At 36.2% G+C, this 17,391-nt stretch overlaps 1 protein-coding gene across 5 annotated transcripts in view; it reads left to right on the top strand.

Moving 5' to 3' along the window:
* The window catches only part of LOC150085655 (catenin alpha-like), a 499,984-nt gene that overhangs the window by 77,164 nt on the left and 405,429 nt on the right, over nt 1-17,391 (top strand). The gene's annotated exons all lie outside the window — the stretch shown is intronic.

Below are 17,391 nucleotides of genomic sequence, written 5' to 3'. Positions count from 1 at the left end.
TCTTGTTTAAAATTCTAGCCCTGGCATCAGCAGCTGTATGCACAACAAATATACCAAAATGGTATATTTTGGATACACTTATCGAAGTGGCACCTATGAAGATTTTTGTAGTTGTAATGAGCAAAAATGGCACTCACAGGGAAAAGGTTGTAGACACTACATGCAGTCTTAGCTGATTAATTTTAGTATCTAATTCATTCAGAAGCTATCCAAAGTAATCTAATAAGTATCATAAAATTTTGACAATCAGAAAACAGCAGCTAAAATGTAATGTGTGTTTTAAGAAAATATCGTTCTTTTGCTACTTCTCTCCATTCGACAAAAGGTGCTATTAGTTACAAAATCTTAAATAAAATATAAATGCCCAAGGCATAATAGATTGATTTTAAAATACACTATAAAATATAGATGTAAATACACCATAGCAAATTAATAATAAAAAACTACCTAAGTAGCGTAAAGTCATCGATTTAATTGTATCTCATATTGTGACTACCTTCACAACAAGTTACCTTGTATTGCACTACCTCAAATAAGTAACACTTTATTAATAGAGAAGACTATTGTGAGTTCACTATGATGTATTTACACCTGTATTTTATAGTGTATTTTAAACTTATAATCTATTATGCCTTGATCATTTATATTTGATTTAACTATTATCTTGCACACCTTTTGGCAGCTCTCATATTGTAGAAATAACTTTACAAGTGGATTGGCATGATTACAACACCAGGTACCTGCCCACCCATCAAGGCCAACAGACCTTGAAACAGTGGCGTCTGGGTGGTGGTGCCCACTGAGAATAAGTAACAATAGTTTCTCTATTAGTGTTACTTATTTGAGGTAGTGCAATACATGTTAACTCATGAAAGTAGTCACAATATGAGATACAATTAAATTGATGCCTTTACACTACTTATGTAGTTTTTTATTATGAGTTCGCTGTGGTGCATTTACACCTATATTTTATAGTTACAAAATCTCAACAGCCTTACTTGTTTTGATAACGTGCCTGAATGTTAACATTGAAAACCTGTATGACAACTTATGGGTGTTGTTTTAATATCAGCAAATATGGCCTCTGCAACTGATGGACTAAGAAAATCTTTCCCAAACTGGGGCCTGTAGACCTGTACCAAGGGTTCCCTGAAACAGACCTCTGGAATGGGTCAAATTATTCGTTCTATGTAAAGCAAATTGATGGTAAATAAAGTTATTATTATTATATATTTTATGTGAAAATAAGAATAAAGTTGAGTCGTTTTAAATTAAACTTTGAATTTTTTTTCAGAGAATCCATTGTTCATACATTTATACACACACACACACACAGAGAAACATATGCACATATATATATATATATATATATATAGGAGTCCGTAAACTTTTTTGATTTTTGAAAGGGTCCAAAAACTTTTTTAATTTTTGTAGGGGCCCGTGGATCTTAGTAGTGTGGGAACCACTGGACTAAGAGATAATAGGTGTCCAAAAACCTATTACAGGTGGATCACGTGACAACTGATCACTGATCACAGATAGTGAGAAGCAGACATCATTGTTGCAGTTCTGGGGGGGGGGGAAGAAGGGAGCTATATTACGAAATGCATTCACACCAACTGCAATTTGGAAAAAGCCATGACATGATGAATGATGTATGATGGAATTGCATATATATATATATGACTGAAATGCATCCTTGGTGCTCAGAAACTTGGTGGAGTTTCTGAAATTTAGCTACACATTGTAGAATTGGTGAGACTGGCTTGAGCAAAATGGATCTAAGTAACATGGTGGAGTTGCTGGAACTGCACAGCATCAAATTGACCCATGAGTATCTGTTAGAGAGTTGGAGCAGCAATGGGTAGGAATGTAGGAAATAGCAGAAATTCAGCTAGCACTGCAAATAAACAACTAGCTACCAAAAAGAGGATATCAGGAGCCTTTGTATTGTTTGAGAGAAGAATGGTCGTTCCTGTTAAAAATTACCAAAACATGGTGTGGAGTGGCAAGTTCTGTAGAGTGTTAACTGATTGACCTTTGAAGCTGTTACACTGAACTGTAGCGAGAAAAGAAAATGCGGAATTCTGTTTTGACTTCTGGCTTTGGATTCCTAAAGTGGAATTATTTGGTATGACAACACAGTATACAAATGATAAATGTTTGTGCCTAGTACAAATTTAATATTCATTTTTTTTAATATTTGTTTTTAATAAGTAACCGAGTAAAGTTTAAATTAATTTGGGAAATCCAAAAATTAGACAGGAGGAATGGTTTACCATTCTATAATGTACATATATAAAAAAAAAAGAAAAAAAAAAAAAGATTTATGTTGTTCCAATATTTGTTGCCATTATCAGTCCACTACAGGATGAAGGCCTCTCCAGCAACTTTCCAGTTCCTTCTGTTTTGTGCAATGGCCATCCATTTACTACCCACAAACCCATGAATTTCATCTGTCCATCTCCGTTGTCTTCCAGGTTTTCTTCTAGCTCTTCTTGGATACCATTCTGTTGTTATTCTTTTAGTCCATCTGTCATCATGTCTTTGAGCTATGTCCCCTACCAAAGACCATTTTAGTTCTTTAGTTTTGATAAGAATGTCCTTTACTTGAGTTTACTGCCTAATCCATGCGTTTCTCTTCTTATCTAACAGTCTGATTCCCAATATAATTCGTTCCATTCTTCGCTGTGTTGTTCTCACCTTCTCTTCCATTCATCATGACAAGTGTTCCTTGACTAATTTTTTCTTCTTTGGATTTATTTTTGCCTATAGGTTTCTTGGGCTTTATCACTTTCAGAAAGTTGTAATATTCCTTGTCCAATATCTTGGTTCTGAACCGTCTGCAGAAGCTCAAACTTGTTCTTAAGTTCCAGTGCATACTGGTTTTCTCCTCTTCTGTTATCTCAAAGACCTTTGTATTATTTACTCATGTCAGTTTTCCTTTCTGTTCCATTCTTTTCTTACATTTATATCAAGTGTGCAACTTAGCAGTCTGTGATCGCCTCCAACATTTACCTTGTTCAGGATGGTAACATCATTCACGATATATCTTCTGTTAGTGAGGATGAAGTGGATTTCATTAGTAGTAGTAGTAGTAGTAGTGGCACTTGATGCAAGAAAGCAAGTGTAGGAGCTTATGCAGCATCAGCCAAAAAAAAAAAAATCACACCATACCCTCCAATTGCCTGTCCAGTTCCTCCTTAAATTTATTTAACCTATCAACTTCCACAACGACAGATGGAAGTTTGTTCCAGCAATTAACCACCCGCTGGCTAAAGGCAAATTTCCGCACATCTATTCTACATCTATCCTTTCTTAATTTGAACTTATGTCCCCGTAGGTTCGTATTCTGAACAAGTGGGAGGATCCCATCAGAATTCAGCGTGCTCAACCCATTCAAGGCCTTATAGACCTCAATCAGATCACCGCGCAGGTGCCTAGTCTCCAGCCACTGCAATTTGCAGAACTTAAGCCTCTCTTGGTAAGAGGATCCCTTCATTCCCCTCACCAATCGTGTTGCTCTTCTCTGTACACGCTCAAGCAAATCTACATCCTTCCTAAAATGAGGCCTCCAGACCTGTACGCAGTACTCAAGGCGTGGCCTGACCATTGCCTTATACAGAGGGACAATCACCTCCTTTTCCCTGCTAGCAAAATTCCTATATATCATTGACAAAACCCCATGACCTGCCCTAGCAGCCTGTCTACATTGCTCAGAAAACTTCATATCTGACTGCACAATTACTCCCAGGTCTTTTTCATTTTCTACCACCTTAAGTGTAGTACCACACAGTTGGTACGTTTCTCTGGGGTTACTTCTACCCATATGCAGTACTTTGCATTTGTCAAGGTTAAACTTCAGTTGCCACTTCTTAGCCCATCTGCCCAAATTATCTAGATCCTGTTGCAGTAGCACACTGCCATTACTGTCATTAACAACCCTGCCAATCTTCGTGTCATCTGCAAACTTTGACATTAAGCCTGATATACCTTCATCAATATCATTGATAAATATACAAAACAACAGTGGACCCAACACCGAACCCTGTGGGACTCCACTAATAACATTAGTCCACGAAGAGCAGCACCCATTGATTACCACCCTCTGTCTTCTCCCACTTAACCATCCTTTTATCCATTGTAGCAACTTACCCTTAATACCATTCTGCTCCAATTTGTACAGTAGTCTTCCATGCACAACAGTGTCAAAAGCTTTCCTGAAATCCAAGTATATGATATCAAAATTATTTTTTGCATCCAGTTCCTTTGTGACCACATCATAATAACCAATCAAATTTGTCAGACAAGACTTTCCCTTAACAAACCCATGCTGTGTCTGAATTATTGCTGCAGTCTTGTCTAGATGATCCTGCAATGCATCTTTAACCAGTGACTCCATTATTTTACCCGGAACAGAAGTTAAACTAACTGGTCTGTAATTATTCATGTCACCCTTCGAACCTCCTTTGTGAATTGGGGATACATTTGCACATCTCCAGTCCGTGGGAACCTCCCCTGAATCCAAGGATGCTCTCATAATTATGGCTAAGGGTTTGCTTAGTTGCTTTGCCGCCTAATTTAATATAACTGGATAGATCCCATCCGCCCCAGGTGCCTTTCTTATGTTTAACTTCAACAATTTCTCCTCCACTTTGCTCTCAGTTATTACAAAATCATTAAGCACACTGCTACAATTTGATAACCTTCTTCCAATTTTCAAACTGTAATGATTCCTCACGTGTGAATGTAGATGCAAAATACTCATTCAGTTTGTTTGCTATCTGAGCAGGATCATCAACAGTCGAACCATCGATGTCAAGTGGACCAATCATATTCAGCCCCTTCCTTTTAGAGTTTATATAAGTAAAGAAATCCTTGCTGTTTTTCTTAGCATCTTTTGCCAAAGATTTCTCGTAATCCGCCTTTGCCTGCCAAATGGATTAGTTGCTAATCCATTTGGGCTCTTCCATGTCCACTTTCTGTTCACCCTTTTCTTGAAAAAAAGTGTTCATTACTGACAATCCTCGAGATTCTGCAAATTCCACAAGTTTTTCACCTCTTTCATTTCTTTCACCAATTCCAAAATTTCCTATAGTTCCCCTTTCTGCACTGTTTTGTCTCTTTCCAACCTTAGCATTGAATTCCCCCATAATGATAGTGTAGTGGGTTTTCTGCTCATCTAGAATCCTCAATTTCGGTGTACATTTCTTCAACCTCTTCATCATCATGGCTCGATGTTGGTGCATAAATCATTATAACCTTGAGCTTGTACCTCTTAGAAATCGTAAGTATTAGTCTTGACACCCTTGGTGATGTACTTTTGAATTCCAAAATGTTTTTTATATCTTTTTGGACCAGAAAGCCAACTCCACCTTCGCTCCTTTCACTGTTTCCATTGGCGTACAGCAGATTTCCACTTGATAAACTTATAAGTGATTATTTTTTCTTTAGTTTCAGCCAAACCAATGATATTCCAATCCATTTTCTAATTCCTTTTCCATCTCTAATATCCTGTCTTCACCAATGAGTGATCTTACGTTCTAACAGGCCAAGTTCAGTTTCTGTGCATGGCAGCCTGGTCGTACTCAGAGATTCTTAGCATCCCCTGCTTCCATTTTGATCCTCTCGCTGCTGTAAGGGGGAGAGTGAAAGTCACTGGGGACTCAGGGCCATTTGTTTCATTGTGCTGTCACGTGCTGGAGGGCTTGGTCTTTTCCTCTTCACGCTGACCAGGCATCTTGAAGAGAACCACTGCACGTTCCTTGCCACCTAAGTGATGTAACAGGGCTTACCATCGAGAAGGTGTGCATGAGTGTATTTTAGGGAGGCAGGCCAACCAGACGTCTCCTAAATCTTCTGAGATAGAAAGATATCGGATCCATCAGTGTTTTAGACTGAGTGTCTGATAACACACAGAATGCCTGTTCCCCCGCTAAACCCCTCTGCCATTTGTAGGAATGCATTACCATTGTAAATTGGAGACCACCTGACATACATGATTTCTAAGGTGATTATTTTGCATAAAGCATTAGACTATGCATCAGATTCACTAGTGAAAGAGCTAGTGCCATTGCATCATGTTTTGTTTGTTGTGAACTGCCGAAGTAGATAATTGGCATAGTTTTATTTGTATCTCATATTGTGAATACTTTCACAACAAGTTGCCATGGTATTGCACTACCTCATATAAGTAACACTTCACCAGTGGAGGAGACTAACATTACTTATTCTCGGCAGATACTACTACTACTACCACCACCACCACCACCACCCATATAAGCCGTTTCAATGCTTAAAACGATGCCAGTTTTCTACTACGGCAGTTCACTATGAACAACACATGGTGCAATGGCACTAATCCATTCATTAGTGAATCTTACTCTTAGTCTCATGCTTTATGCAAAATAATCAACTTAGTTTATACTATTCCACACCATCAGGCATCTCTCATATTATGGAGTTCAATTTCATAACTGGATTGTCATGATTACAACACCAAGGTACCTACCACCCAATGAGGAGAGGACAACAAGCCTTGAAACGGATGGTGATATCCACTGAGAATAAGTAACTTTAGTCTTCTCCTTTGGTGAAGCGTTTCTTATTTCAGATAGTGCAATACAATGGCAACTTGTTGTGAAGGTATTCACAATATAAGATATAATTAAAATGATGCAGCATATCTACTTCGGCAGTTCATTACGAACAAGACATGGTGCAATGGCACTAACTCATTCATTAGTGAATCTTACGCGTAGTCTTATGGTTTATGCAAAATAATCACCTTTGTTTATATGGTAATACTCCGGAACATGGTGCCCCTTTGAAAATCACATTGAGAAGAGGGGAAAAGCAGTGACGTATGGTTCGTAACTCCGCCCACTCACTGCGTTATCCCTCTTCTTCTCCTCAAAGACTGCACGGGGCAAATGTCACGTGACATAACGGTATGGCAAAGCTGAAAAACAACGAAATTAACAGCAATACAGCAACTTTTTCGGAGCAGCAGCAACTAAAATAATTATACATAAAAATAATACAGTAATTTTTTTTCAAAACGAAACAAACTAATGAGACGCAGTAAACGACCAATTTTCACTAAATAATTCCCAAGGTAACCTAAAATCCTAACCATTTATTACTAAAACACAAATGAAGAGCGATGAAAAACATGACTCCCATTATAATTTTTTTTTTGTCCAACGACTGGTTTTTGATTGAATTCCTCCTGAAGTTGCGTAAAAACATAACCATTTTTCTAAACACAACTAAAATAATTGTACATAAAAATAACACAGTAATTTTTAAAACGAAACAAACTAATGAGATGCAATAAACAACCAATTTTCACTAAATAACTTCCGAACTCGTGTAACCTAAAAACCTAACCATTTTTCACTAAACAAATGAAAGTCAATGAAAAATGATGCCCGTTGTTATTTTTTTTTTGTCCAACGACCGGTTATCGCTTGAATCCCTCCCGAAGTCGCATAAAACCCTAACCATTTTTCTAAACACAAATGAAAGTTGATTAAAAACATGATGCCTGTTATAACTGTTTCTTGTCCAATGACCAATTTTAGCTTGAATTCCTGCCGAAGTCATAAAAACATAACCTTTTTTTCGCTAAACAGAAACGAAAGTCAATTAACACGTGCAACGAACAATAAAATTGCTTTTTGCCTAACCACAAAACAGCAACATTGAATTTTTTTTTTGCACAATACTAGGTTAATATGCAACATTCTCGCTCCTTTGGGACTGAACAAAGGCAAAAAAAAAAAAAAAAAACACAAAACAGACAAAAAACAAAAAGAACCTAAGAAATAAAAAAAAAAAGAAAAAGAAAATGTGACGGCAGCAAAAAACAGTTTACCTGCAGGATAGAACGGGATAACGACACAGAAACTCAGGACCATGTGGCAAGTAACAGTAACACCAGCAAACGAACAGCAAAGCACCGAACAGAACAGAAACCAGCATTCAAATGAAAGTACAGTATATGCAACGAATTTTGCATTCAGTGCTCCAGTGACGTATCACGCGATGTCCACCTGAAACGAAGAGGGGTATGCAGTCAGCGGGCAGAGTCACAACCTGTCAATCACTTCTCTCCCCATTCTGACAGCCAATTACAAAGGTGCACCGTATATTGGAGTATAACGGTTTATACTATTGCACACCATCAGGCATCTCTCATATTGTGGAGTTTAATTTCATAACTGGATTGTCATGATTGCAACACCAGGGTACCTACCTGCCCACCGAGTAGAGGCCAACAGGCCTTGAAACGGTGCTGTCTGGGTGGTGGTGGTATCTGTTGAGAATAAGTATCATTAGTGTTCTCCATTGGTGAAGTGTTACTTATTCAAGGTAGTGGAATAAGATGGCAACTTGTTGTGAAGGTATTCACAATACAATCTAAAAATATTTTGACTAAATGTTTAAGAGTATGAAAGAGTAGTTTTATGCCTGGTTACTGCACGTACATCATTTCTACTACCCAGATATTATGAATGCATCATTTATTCATGTCATATTGTGAATTAGCCTTCACAATGAGTTAATAAGGTATTGCACTGCTTTGAATAAGTAACACTTCCCCAGTGGAGAAACCTAATGTTACTTATTCTCGGCAGATACCACCACCCAGACAGCACCGTTTTGAAACTTGTTGGCTTGCTCATTGGTGGGTTGGCAGGTACCCTGGTGTTGCAATAGTGACAACCCAGTTATGAAGTATAAGTCCACAATATGAGAGATGCTTGATGATGTGCATAGTTTATTCTAAAAATATTTCTTGACTAAATGTTAAGAGTATGAAAGAGTTGGTTTATGCATGGTTACTGTGTGTACATCATTTCTGCTACCCAGGTAGTATGAATGCATTGTTTTATTATATCTCATGTTGTGAATCAATCTCATTGGTGGGTTGGCAGGTACCCTGGTGTTGCAATAGTGACAACCCAGTTATGAAGTATAAGTTCACAATATGAGAGATGCTTGATGATGTGCATAGTTTACTCTAAAAATATTTCTTGACTAAATGTTAAGAGTATGAAAGAGTTGGTTTATGCATGGTTACTGTGTGTGTACATCATTTCTGCTACCCAGGTAGTATGAATGCTTTTATTATATCTCATGTTGTGAATCAATCTTCACAATGAGTTCTTGGGGTATTGCACTGCCTCTTCTCCACTGGTGAAGCCTTACTTATTTAAAGCAGTGCAATACCTCGGCAAAAATATCATCAGCTAGTCGCCTTCATGAATGGATGTTTCACAAAATCTTCAGATCACCAATGAGTTTTTTTGATTCAATTCCAAGTCGTATAATCAACAGATTCTCTAAAGATATGGATTAATGTAAGTTTTAAATTTTTTTAAAGTAATTATAAAACAAGTAATGATTGTGCAATTTTTTTTACTTTTAACACTTTTACTGCTCCCAGTGCTATATGGTAGCTTTGGATTTAATTTTGCTATGCTGGAGACACCAGTTGCCAGTGTATAATTATTGATTAATGTGGCCGTATGAACTCTGTTGTGGTGAGAAGCAATTTTTTTTTTTTTTTTTTTTTTTGTCAGTTTTGTTTAGTTAGAGGTATAAAAAAATGATTTATCATTTACACTTATAATATATATATATATACACAGTAAATCCCCACTATTCGTGGGGATTACGTTCCTGGGAAATGGCACAAATACCGAAAACGCGAATACTGAGTTATGGCACCTATAGTAATAAAAAGGTTCCATTCCAATGTATGAAATATATAAGAAAAGCCTAGTCTAAAATTTTGTCTATGTATGTATGTATTGTATGTACCTACATAAAATGTCTATGTACATAGATAGTGCATAGTGAAATACAAGAATAAAGTATTGAAATGAAAATAAGAAACAATTTAATATTATATGTAACATTTATTAGAAATTTCGAACAAATCTTTCAAAAACATATCAAGAATATGGGATGCTGGGGCGAAAAATAACTCTTAATCGAAGTTTGTTTCTTCATTTTTTTATTGGGCTTTCGATTTCCATGTAAGACAAGAGTAATTGTTCTATGTCTCGTTTAATCTTCATGCTTCTTTCTGAATTAGGATCCATTTCCACCACCTTTTCTGAAAGTTGTATGGAGAGGCTAAAGATTTCCTTTAGTGAGCCTTGCACAGTTTCTTCAGGGCCAAATTGACATACAAGGCCCTCATCATATACTCCCTCCTCTCATGTCTGGGCAGAATTGCAGATATGTTGAAACTAAACCCTTACATGTGACTTTTTTTTTTAGAAATATCTTTTACTTGTTAATTAAGTCTGCAGATTTCTTACTCCTAATGTCAATAGTGCCAACCTGATAGTATACAACAGTGTCACTTTTTGTGCCCTTAAAAGATGATATCTGCTCTACAGTGTCATCAACTTTTGCCCTTGGACAAAATACCCTGGTCCTATTTGACCTATCCTTTTTTCACAGTACATTTTCCATTTCCCTGACAATAGAGTCACCAACAGCAACAACAACTAGCTCCTGTGGGACCAACACATTCTGCCTTGGAGTTTCTGCTGCATTTACTGATAGTCAAGTGCAAGCTTTGGTGTTAATGTGGCCATCTTAAGAACTTGATGGGCCCCAATTTAATTTCTTCAAGGGCATCCACCCTGTTCTTCAAACTGTCATAAATGACCATAACATTGCTGAGTTGGCAACTATTATCCTCACTCCATGTATCAAGCAAGCACAAAGACATCCATCCTTTTGGCAATATCATATACCCATTCCTGATAGCTTTGCAGACACCAACACGCCATACATCTCATAAAGCCATGATTCGACAGACAAAAATCTATTTTTCATTTCACCTTTTGAAGAACACAAATGATCTGAATAATTCTTAAAATCATTCTGGGTAAGCAATTCATTGATTTCAGCTAACTCTTGCATACCACGAAATTATTTTCTCATTAAATTGCTTTCAAATATTTCCTGTTTTTCAGTGAAGGCTTTTATATGCATTTGCAGTCAATCACCGTAATTAATTTCCTTTAAAGTTGAAGTGATACCTCATTAAGTTTTCAAGAATAGCAAACACAAAAATAACATATAGTATATGTTATTTTTGTGTTTGCTGATCTACTTTGCTAAATCTGTGTCTCCTTCGCTTCCTAAAAAACTAATTATTGTATCAAAAAGGTTTTACAAATCTTTTTAGACAGTTCCCTTTAGAAAGCCATCTGACTTCTGTATGGAAAAGAAGCCTCACAAGCTGTTCTTCATTAGCAACACAAAATTTTCTGAAAAACAATCATATTTGCTATGTGAGTTTATTTTATTGATGGTTTTAAAAACTATACTGAGAGATTGATAAAGAACTGGACTAAAATTTTTTGCAACCAGATAATGTCGGTACAAAATGCGGTGTATTGCAAGAACTTCGGGACATGCTCTTTTTAAGTGGGCTATAAAACCTTTGTTTTCCAACCATGGAGGAAGCACCATCAGTGGCACAGGATACCAAATTTTTCACTGGTTGTTTTTCATCAAATTATGTTTTTACAGCAGCAAAAATGGATGCTCCAGTACAGTCAGTTTCTATAGATTTTACAAACATCTCTTCTTGCAATTTACAATCATCATTGAAATAACAAATGTATGCTGTTAGAAGGGCATTATTTTCAGTAATGGATTCATTAATCTGAATAGAAAATTTTCTCATTTTTAGTTTGTCAATTAGTTGCTTTTCAATGTTAACCGATATTTAATCGATTTGTCTTCGAATTGAATTGTTGCTCAATAGCAATGCTTTTAAAATACTGGAAGGATTTTGATGCATCACTGTTTGAAAGTACAGTCTCTAATGCAGGTTGTATCACAGTCTCAGAAACTGCATGAGCGTTATCAGTTTTTGCAACGATTTCTGCAATTTTATAAGATGCAATCATCCCATCGTCATTTGTTTGTGTGCTCTTAAATAAGGAAGTGAAGAGTGTTACATTGTTCAAAATTCAGTTTTAAAATTTTAAAATACAGGCAGTTCCCACTGTACTACGAGTTTTTGCTTTATGAGTTCCTGGGTTTACGAGTTCCCCCCCCCCCAAGAATCAAGTATCAACAAAATTGAAAATATGAAGATTAATTGCAAAAAAAAATGAATGTTAAACATTCATAAATCCCACATTTCAAACCACGCACGTAGCTATACAATATTGTGTGCCCTGCTTTACAATATTAATCCGTTCCAGAGATCTGTTCGATTGTATTCGAAAATATCGTAATTTGAACCCAATAACACGTTGTTCTTTAGTTATTCGTTCCAAGACCTCGGAAGTTGAAATTTTTGCTGTATAAGTAAGCTGTTTAACTCTCTAAAAGGTAATTTTATAATGTAAATTGTATTAGTTACCAATTCAAATCGTTAAATGCCCTACACTTTCATCGTTATCATATGTTGTTATAAGAACCAATTTTGAACGGGTTTGTGATATTTTTCTAAAGCACATTTCTGGAAATCACAACCATAAAACAAGAAAAACAATTTACACTTTCTGGTTTATTGTGCTTTTCTGTTAGTGCAATCAATTATAAACAGGTAGTAAACTCGATGTTATTGCATTTGTGAAAATATCGATAGCTGGAATTGTGTGGGTTTTTACGTTATTAGGGTGAAATGTGTTTCCCCTTCACTACAATCTTCAATCACATAAAAAAACAAATAAATTTTCAGAATCTTCTCTTCAATCTTTTTTTTAAGCTTCGTAAACTTGTCACCCCCTGCGAATTGTGTTAGTTGCAATCTCACTTGCATTTATCTTGTTAGTTAGTTGTAATTTGTGCGTGCCGTTAAAAAAAAAAATGCTTATGCATGCTATCGTGAAATTTATAAAGAAAAGAGAAGAGATTATCTTGGAAACAAATGCCTCTTGAAGCATTTCTGAAGAAGACAGACTCCTTGTGCAACAAACCAATAACGAGTGCTGACCCAACAATGAATGATCAACAAGAGTGCATTTAGTTGATGATGAAGAATAAACATTTGTTAAGTCTGAAATAATTTCTTTAAATTATAATTTACTTGATTTTACAGGCTATGTTTTCATTTCTTTGGATAAATCAATCATTGTTTAAACATAAACTAATTAGCTAACTAATTTCATTGTTGAGAACATAATCCCTGTTTTTAACATTTAAAGTGGGAATTTATTCCCATAGACAGAATTTTCGCTTTACGAGTGCGTGCTAGGAACAAATTAACTCAAAGTCGGAACTACCTTCATTCGATATGTTTACTACCTTTATCAGGATATTTTCTTTTTAAGTGATGGTTTCATAACCTCACTTGAAAAAAAACTATTACTCATGAGACCCATAGGCTGTCTTGAGTTGAATGGACTTTCAATAAAACTGTAAGCTAGATATTCATCCAGATACTGTCAACACTTTTCAGCAATTGATATGATTGATGATGGATTAAATAACTATAAAGAATTAAATAATAAAATATTTTTATTTAACTCTCACAGCCCATGTCGCTCACAAAAGCACTGTGGATCAAAAATAAACAACTTCCACATGGAAACATTAAATCAATACTAATTGTCACTTAGAAAGTAGAAACAATAGACTGAAACATTTCCTCATCCCATCCATACCTCATATATTGACCAATGAAACAAAAGAATAAATAAATAAACCACGCCCACTATGTTGCAGCTGTCAGAAAGGTACAAATGCCAAGGATTGCGGAGACATTACCTCTGAAAGCTCTTAGACATTTAATGCCAATGAAAAGCAAAGGCTGTTTAATTAAATCACGTTCACTATCTTCCTTTTATCAAAAATTCTCAGTCACTCCTAATATAATATACCTATGTTAAAAATCAGTTTTCTCAGGGTAAAAGAAAACCCATTGAGAAAAATTAAATGTTAAGGAATAAGATGTCATCAGGTAGGGTTGAATTTGGGGAGCCACAAACCATTGTAATACCCATGATTCCCCCCCCCCAAAAAAAAAACTAATTTTTGCTGCCTTGGGGGTGATATCACCCCCCCCCCCCATTGAGAATCCCTGCTGTAGAGAAAGGGAGGTCATAATCCCATTGTATAAGGCAATTGTAAGACCTTGTATCCATTGAGAATCCCTGCTGTAGAGAAAGGGAGGTCATAATCCCATTGTATAAGGCAATTGTAAGACCACATTTGGAATATTGTGTTAGTATGGAGACCTCATCTGAAAAAAGACATTTAACTTCTTGAAATGGTCCAAAGATGGGCGACTCAAATGGTGAGATCAGCAGAAGGATAACTGTATGAGGAAAGACTCCAATTATGTGGACTACAGAGTTTGGCAACCAGGCACCTTAGAGGTGAACTCATTAATGTTTATAAGGCTCTGAGAGGGATTAGTAAAACGAATGAAGGTGTTATTCTCGCTGTTATAAAGAATTCCAGAACTAGAGGTAATACATTGAAATTACAGGGGTTTAGATTAGATTGTAGAAATTTTTTTTTTTTTTTAGCTTGCAAGTCATTGATTGCTGGAACAATTTGCCCTTGCAGGTAGTTGAGGCTGACAGTTTGAATAAATTCAAAGGTCAGCTGGATAGTTACCTGTTTTTTGCATTGCGTTTACTCAATCAGTCCATTCAATGCTTTAAACATCTCACTCAGATCTCCTCACAGGAGATCTGAGAAGGCCTGGGCATCTGCAATTCTGCAAATTACAGCATCTATATGAAGACCAGGCATTAAAGCCCCAGTCTCCATATAAATGATGCAGTTTTCAGAATTGAAGGCCTTTGTTGGTAAGATCACCCTTTTGTCATTCTCTGCACCTATGCCAGCAGATCTACACCTTCCTAAAATGAGGTCATCAGACCTTTATACAGTACTCAAGATGAGGCCTAACTGGCCTTGTACAAAGGGATGGGTAATTGCACTACTGAATAGAATCAGGCACAATATGGCCTTAGCAGCCCTTGTGCCACTAAACAACATTAGTGGCAACCAACCAACAAAGGAATGATCACCTCCTTATACATACTAGCAAACTTCCTGTATATAATTGAGAAAACCCCTACAGCCTGTTTGCATTGTTCTGAGAACTTCATATCTGATCGCACAATTACCGCAGGTCTTTTTCATTTTCTGCTACTTCGAGCGTAATAGAACACAGTTGGTATGTTAATTGTGGATTACTGCTACTCGTATGCAGTACCTCACTTGTCAGTGTTAAACTTCAACAGCCATTTCTCAGCATATTGGCCAAATTTTTCTAGATCTTGGTGCAGTAGCTTACATTGATTACTGTCATTAACCACCCTGCAAACCTTTGTATTATCTGCAAACTTAGACATTAAGCCTTTAGACATTAACATATTAAGCCCCATTGTAAGCCTCCTTCATCAGTACCATTAATATTGAAGACAACAATGCGCACAGCACTGAACCCTGGGGACTTCACTAATCATATTTGTCCATTAAAAGCAATGCTCATTGATAACCACTCTGGCTTCTCCCACTCAACATCCCTTTATTCATGGCAGTAACTTGTCCTTAATGCACATTGATCCAGTGCGTGTAATAGTCTTATTAAGCTTTTCTATTTGAACTTGAGTCTTTTTTGTGCAACAGTATCAAGAACTTTCCAAAAATCCAAGTATATGATGTTAAAATTATTTTTTGCATCCATTTCCTTTGTTAATGTGTCATAGTACCCAGAATGATTACACAAGATTTCCTAAAATCCAAAAAATTATATAAAAATAATTTTTTACATTGTTCCTGTGTTACTGCATCAAGGCGTCCAGTCAAATTTGTCAGACAAGATTACCGCTTAACAAATCCATGCTGTGACTGCAGTATAATTGCTGGCAATGTAATTTCATTCAAGGCTAAGGGTTTGCTTACCTCGTTTGCTCTCTCCCTTAATATAATCGGAGAGATCCCATCCACCACAGGCACATTTTTTATATTTTGCTTCAATAATTTCTCTTACACTTTCCTTTTAGTATCACAAAATTATATGTCCATTAGAGTTTGATCAGCTTCTAACATTCTCTTCTCTAAAGAATTCCTCATATGAATTTATGAATATCTATTTAGTTTATATTTACCATAGGTTTTGTATCACCCGATAATTTATATGCATCCTGTGCATTTTTCTTCTCTTCTAAGTCTCATCAGTTCACCTGACATTCATTTAGGTCTAAGCCTTTAACAGTATTTCTTAGTTGGTATGTGAAGCCTAGTAGCTTCACATGATTATTTTCCTGAATGCTGCTTCCCATTTAGAATTTGTTGTTGGAACATCATCAGTTGGTCCCACTGCATAGAATTTACAAACTGCCTGAGACCACTCTAATCACCCTTACAAAAGTTTTTTCCTTTATCCTTGACAGTAGTTGTGACTTTAAGTTAATCCCATATCAGTACACTGTGATCACTACCACTCAGTGGGTGTTTTACCTGCTGATAACCAGATCAAGGGTATTGATTCTTCTTGTTGCCTGCCTAAAATGCTGCTATAGAAATAGTCATCCAATTAATCCATATATGTCTTGGTAATCTGTCACATGACTAACTCACAAATTCCTGTCAACATCTGGATGGTTAAAATTATCCATTATGATATTCTGGCTCACTCTATTTCTGACTAATAGGCCTAATGACTGTGATGAGGTTTACTCATCACAGTCATTAGGCCTATTCACACTTAAAGTCTCATTTTTGTTTTCCTGATACTTATGTTTCACTAAACTGATTGAACATTTCACTGGCTGCCCATGTTGATTGGGTGCACTGCCTTCGATTTAATATGCTTTAACTAAGAGCATACCTTCCTTTCCTGTCCTGTCTGTCCTTCCTGTATACATTGTACTCCACATATTCATTTAAAGCATCGCTTATTTGAGAGTAACATGATTAATAGAATTGTGAAATTTAGAGTGCATACCCCTTGATAATGCTGAAGTGAAATATGAAATATCACCATAATGATACAGAAAATGAACCACTGTAACATCTTGTGACCTTCTGATAAGCTGAGATGAGTCTCAGTAATATCTTTGTTTTAATTTATTTTTGTTTCATATTTTGCTAATGTGGTTGATTTTTTAGTATCATTAAGGTTTCATAAGATTTGGCTTTCAAGATATTAGGGCAGTGGCTTTTAATCAGTCTATTCTAAATTATTATCAGATATGTGTATTCCTTTTGGAGCACTCTTTTTCTTAATTTAGTTCTCCATCTGTTGATTGTTTAACAATTTTTTGTTGTACAGGGGATCCCTGGTATCCGAGTATTTGTTATCCGAGTCCCTTCAGTTACGAGGATTTGAAAATTAAAGAATTAAAGCTTTTTTTTTTCCCCTTGAGAAAATTGACCAAG

This window comes from Mastigoproctus giganteus, chromosome 5 (genome assembly GCF_048544385.1).
Source record: "Mastigoproctus giganteus isolate SK-2022 chromosome 5, ASM4854438v1, whole genome shotgun sequence".
In the NCBI taxonomy this organism is placed as follows: Eukaryota; Metazoa; Arthropoda; class Arachnida; order Uropygi; family Thelyphonidae; genus Mastigoproctus; species Mastigoproctus giganteus.
The sequence above is the reverse complement of the archived record's forward strand: the minus strand, read 5'-3'. Positions and strand labels throughout refer to the sequence as shown.